At 41.1% G+C, this 6,000-nt stretch overlaps 1 pseudogene; it reads right to left on the bottom strand.

Annotated features, from left to right (window-relative positions):
* Positions 1–4,271: 4,271 nt before the first annotated feature.
* LOC138923550 (nitric oxide synthase-interacting protein pseudogene) lies at positions 4,272–5,205 on the bottom strand (annotated as a pseudogene).
* Positions 5,206–6,000: the final 795 nt, after the last annotated feature.

Genomic DNA, 6,000 nt, shown 5'->3' with positions numbered 1-6,000 from the left:
AACACAACACCTGGGTATATTATATTTAAACTGCCAGACACCAAAGATAAAAACCTTAACAGTACATAGCTGAGCTAGGTGTGCATTTTGTGGTTACTATGGTTACCTTTTGTTCCACAGGGGAGGAGGATGCGGGTGGAGGTTTACGCGTCTGTACCACCCTGTCCCCCATCTTTCTTGCTAAGTACCCAGTGATGTTCATAAAGAATAACCCGTGAGTTGATGCAAGCTCCTTTTGTGTCTGAATCTCCCAGAGGATCCATACTCTCACACTTGCCTGTCCTTGGTCTTTTAGCAAGTTAAAATTTTTAGCTGAAATGTTACCTGCTTGTTTGTCTTGTGTGGCTTGGCTTGATGGAGAAATTAGAATGATCTCCTTATTGAAGGCAAAATTCTGTTTGTATAAAGCCTTTCTCTGATTCTGAGAAGCCCAGCTTATGATGGCGGAGGGAATATTTGGCCAACCTTGGCCCTGGGGTTAGTTCCTTTGATCCAAACTCACTCTCTGCACCCAGCTCCAATGCTAGGCAACTACTGTATTTGGATGGTTCCTTTTTGGGGAGCAAAGGGCTGTGGCTCCAAGCTATAGATTAATTAGTAAAACTGAGTATTTTATCACTTATCAAATCTTATACTTTTTAAGATTAAGTGTGAAAATCTAGCAAGTTCCTTATGGAATTTCATAATCTGTGGATACATGCAGAGCAGAAGGGATATTCCTAGACCCTTAATGGACCATGTGCACGCAGTATAAATTGTCCAAAGCCACAACTCACTGGCTGAAGCATGGCAAGTGATCTTTCTGGAGCAAGTGCACTTATAAGCTTTACTTTGAGGTGCAAACTCTAGAAAAATTAATTTAAAAATATCAAAAGGGGGAAAGTAATTATCATGGGGAGGAGGGACTCTTTTGCCACCTTACCAGAACCTATTGGTTGCTTATGCAGTACCCATTACCCCAATTTTGTTTTTTTAAAGGTTCCAGGTTTTACTGAGGTACCTACCTTCCTTGGCATGGTGAGATTGTTCATTAAGCCTGTCATCGCATTAATTCCCCTTGCCAGAGACTAGTTTAGGAACAGACATGGGAAAAATTGTGACCAGGGAGGTGTGTGTGTATGGGGGAGAGGACTGTGGGGTGGTTTCTTTGTTTTTTGAAGGAGACACTGTGAAAGGAGCCTTTCTCTTCTTTCACTGGATTTTGTTGGGTCTCTATATGACACCTGGGACAGTGGCAGCCAATCTACGTCCTAGCAGACTAGTAAGAGAGAAAGAACCTAGCTCCTTGATGCTGCTGCTGAGACAATGAAATACAAATAAACCAATCATCTAAATAACTAAGCAGTATAAATAGCTAAATAATGAAATGATAGTACAGATAACTTAAAAGTATGTGCCAACATTCTAATTTAATTTTAATTAATAGGCATCTTAATTTCCTCTAATAGTAAAATGAAAATATATCCTTAGTGGAAAAGACATAAAATACAAAAGTATATAAACTTAAACATGGACCTCTCCTTACCACAATCTCCCTCTCCTGTGCCCAGTCCCATCCTCCTTCTCAGACATAACTACTGGCCATTGTTGGGTATGTATTCTTCTCGTTCCTTTACTCTGCATATGAGTACTAATGTATGTTAACACATGCACATATAGTTTTATTCTACAAAATGGAATCGTAGTGTATGTATGTGTCTTCAAAGTGATTTTTTCACTTAATTTTAATGCCTTTAGCTTCTATTTCCAAGTCACCACATCTAGTGTATCTTTACGTATATAAAAAGTAATTCAGTAAGACAGACTCCTAGAAGAGGGCATGCTGCGTCAGTGGCTAACCCTACTTAAATTTTGGCTGATACCACCCAATTGCTATCTAAACCAGCTTTAGCAAGTTATGCTCTCACCAAAAGTGTATGAGAAAAAGCAATTTACATTTTCTGGAAAACTTTTCTGAGGGCAAAAGACAAACTAATAAACTGTTTTGTGATAGGTATTAGATTTTACATTTTTATACCGTTTGACACAGCAATTCCACTTCTAGAAATTAATCCTATGGAAACAATTACACGAAGGTAGACAAAGATATGTTGTAAGGATGGCAGGTAAAGCCATACTTATAATCTTGAAGAAGTGGAGACCGCTAACTGTCTCGCAAAAGGCAATTTGTTAAACGAATTATGATATGAGAGACTATGTACTCGAGAAGTCTACTATGTCAAATAGCCACCCAGCTCAGGGAATACATGTTCAAAGATCATGAACACTAAAATCTAATGCTTTTAGTTCTAGCTATCTTTGGACAGCTCCATAAACATTTACCCCACTGGTAAGGGGTTAAGATTTCATAAATGAGGCAACAGAACATAGGATTCCAAATTTATATTCTCAAATGTTTTATTGTGATTTTTTTTTTTCCCAAGGAAGATTAGCTCTGAGCTAACATCTGTTGCCAATCTTCCTCTTTTTTTGCTTGAGGAAGATTAGCCCTGAGCTAGCACCTGTGCCAATCTTTGTTCACTTTATATGTGGGATGCTGCCACAGCATGGCTGATGAGTGGGATAGGTCCACGCCTGGGATCGGAACTTGTGCTGCCCAAGTGGAGCGTGCCAAACTTAACCATTATCATGGGGCCAGCCCCTGTAATTTTTTAGAAAGACCAAAAATACACAAACTACTTGACTTCAGGACTTAAAAGATGAGTATCAAAATAAACCAATAAAAATTAGGAAGAAACATGAATTCAAATGAAACCTATGAAAATTTAAAGTAGATGTGGAGTAAGAAATGTTTGACAGGATACGTGAAATTGTAGCAGACACTTCCAGTTCTACCCAATATCCATTCCTGTTCTCTCATTTTTTAACAGAACTTTGATTTTTTTTTTTTTTTTCAAATGGAAATCTACTTGGGCTGCATTCCTAGCGCTCCCCTGCCTTACGGTGTGGCTCGATGACTAAGTTCTGGCAGATGATATATAAACAGAAGTGCAGTCAGGAACTTCTGGGAAGGCTAATAAAGGGAGGTGAATTATTGGTGAAGTGATCTTTTCATCTTTCCCTTCTTCTGCCTGCTGCTGGCCGGCAACAGGAATCTGATCATTAGAGCTCCAACAGTTACTGTGAATGATACAGATCACAAGGATGGACACCAGGTGTTGGGTATTGGAGAATGAAGACTAAGACTGGGTCCCTGATGATGCCAGGGTGCTGACACACGAGTCCCAGGCTGTGCACCTCGGCACCACTTTTACATGAGAGAGAAATGAACTTTTGTCTTGTTTAAGACACTGTTCCTCATTTTTTTGTAATGCACTACATATTCTATGTTATATGATACACATTTTGTTCTCTAAAAAGAATAAAAAATAAAAAAGGAAATCTGTGGCAAATGTATTAAGAGAGAGAGAGAATAAATATACAATTTTAATAATGAGATAGAATCTTCAATTACAGAAAAGCTGCAGATTTATATTAAACCATCTTGTATAAACTCACAGTAATAAATTTGGAAAACCTGAGAGAAACAGCTAACTTGTTATGAAAACATAAAATACCCCATTTGATCCAAAATGAGATAGAAAATTTGAACAGATCAATAACCATAGCTGAATTCGGTGACAGGCTCAGATGACTTTACTGCAGAGTTTAATCTAAACTCATACATCATGTAATTCCTGTCATTTAAATAATTCCAGTCCACAGAAAAAGATGATAGACCCCTACTTCACTGTATAAAGTATAGTAAAGATAGCTCAGGAGAGAAAATATGATGAATTCCAATTATGAGTACGGATGCAGATATTTCAAATAAACTATTATAAGTCTGCATCCAGCTATCCATTTATAAAATGATGACATAAACAAATGGGATTAATTTCAGTATTGCAAGGACTTCAGAAATAGGAACTTTATCAACATATTTCATTATAATAACAAACTAAAGGATATCAAAAGATGTTGAAAACTATTCAATAAAATATACAGCTATTGTGAATAACTACAAAGAAGGCAGAATTGGAAGGAAGCTACTTAAATAAATGCTATTTACTAAAAATAGCAAACTATTTTAAAGGGTAAAGTATTAAGGCCATTTACTAATGAAAACTGGAATCGGTACTAATCACTTCACATATTTACTCATGAAATCTTCACACCAGCCCTTTGAGGAAGAGACTAGTCATAGCCCCATTTTAAAGATGGAGAAAGTGAGGCAGAAAGAGGTTAAGGTCATTTACTCAATCAGGTTGGCAGTCAGCCAGGGTTTGTACTCAGGCAGCCTGGTTGCAGAACTTCCTCCCCCGCCCCCTGCATCCAAGCCCTTTTATTTGGTGCCCTGCATGCAGGCCTACATCACCCACCGACTTCTGGGCCTGTAGCTTCACTCCCGAGTCCGCGAGGCAGGTGCCGTCCCGCTGCCGCATGACGACGTCGCGGTCCCTGAGCTTGTCCCGGTTCACGGGCTACCACATCCCTCCGAATCACTTTCTCCACGCACTCAAGGGCGACCACGACCCCAGAGGGCCCACCACAGCTCATGCGCAGTGCGGCTCAGGCGATGGGTCGCTGCGCACGGTTGGCACTCACTGCGCGGGATTCCCACGCAGCCGTCGACCGGCGTGAAGCGCATGCGCGTCATGTCCGGACTTGCGCAGCGGCTACCATTCCCCTCAACCCCCAGCTTCTGCAGCTTGATGGCCTGGGCCTAGGGGTCAGTGACGGCATCCAAAGCTGGGCAGTGCTTTGTTCTTGTCCTTGCTTGCGGGTCGGCCATCATCTGGGCGGTCCCCCGAGGTAGTCTTGGACATGACAGGGTTGAGGGGCCGGCTGACGGACGTCTCAGGATGGCCAACTTCTCCTCCAGGAAGTCCTGCACCTGGTCCTGCACCGTGGCCGCTGCAGCTCTTGCTGCTCCTCACGCGGCGCACCCTGCTGCTTCTCGCAGGCCTTCATCTGCCACGCCATCTCCTTCTTCTGGTGCAGAATGGACTCCAGGATGGCCTCATGCTCATACAGGTAGCCATCTGGGGTGATGACAGGGTCGTGGCAGGGTTGCGTGAAAAGGCAGCTGCAGTCGAAGTCCTTGACAGCATCCGGGCTCAGTCGAATGTTCTAGGTCTCGTGGCCTGAGGCTACTGTGTCCTTCTTCCTCTCATGCCAAGTGTAGACTGTCCCTGCGGTGCAGTTTTTGCCTTGCTACATCATCCTCAAAAACGACTCCCCGTCCCTTTGTGGCTTCTTCAGCTGTGCCCCTACACCGGAAAGGGACGAGAATTTTGTCTCGTATTAACTTAAGCTCTCTTTTGATTGGTGTTTTCATGCTATATCTTTTCCCCACCCTTTTACTGTTAACCTGTGTATTCTTTATATTGAAAGTTGGTATTTTGTGCATAACAAGTAGTTAGTTCTTGCTTTTTATCCTGTTTGACAACCTGTGTCTTTTATTTGCGGGGTTTGGACAGTTTACTTTTAATGTTATTATTGATAGGGTTGGATTTAAATCTACCATCTTCCTAGTTGTTTTCTGTTTGTCCCTTCAGTTCTTGCCTCCTTTTTCCCTCTTTTCCTGCCTTCCTTTGGGTTGAGGTGTTTTTTTTTTTTTTTTTTAATGCCATTGTTCTGGTAAGCTCACCAGTTATCCAGATGAACGAACTCTTATCCTTATAAGAGTTGTTGTCCAAATTTGCAGACTAGTTGCCTAGATAAAGTGAATTGCAAGACTTTCCTGAAGATAATAGTGAAGCTGTTTATTAGGTTGCAATCTTATCTTTCTGCAAAAGGCTCTCCTGGAACAAATATGTTATGTTGACTCAGGTCATCTCAGCTCTCAACACAAATAGCTAAGTTTAACTTATCCACAGGGAAGGAGAATGGATAAAGTATGACCTGGTCACACACTTGAATATTATACAGCATTTAAAATTGATATAGCGATATGAATTAAGATGAACATGATGAATCTCAAAAACAGTGAAAAAAGCAAGTCGTTAATGAATACAT

This window comes from Equus caballus, chromosome 3, assembly GCF_041296265.1.
Source record: "Equus caballus isolate H_3958 breed thoroughbred chromosome 3, TB-T2T, whole genome shotgun sequence".
Classification (NCBI taxonomy): Eukaryota; Metazoa; Chordata; class Mammalia; order Perissodactyla; family Equidae; genus Equus; species Equus caballus.
This window is presented reverse-complemented; position numbering and strand designations above follow the sequence as displayed.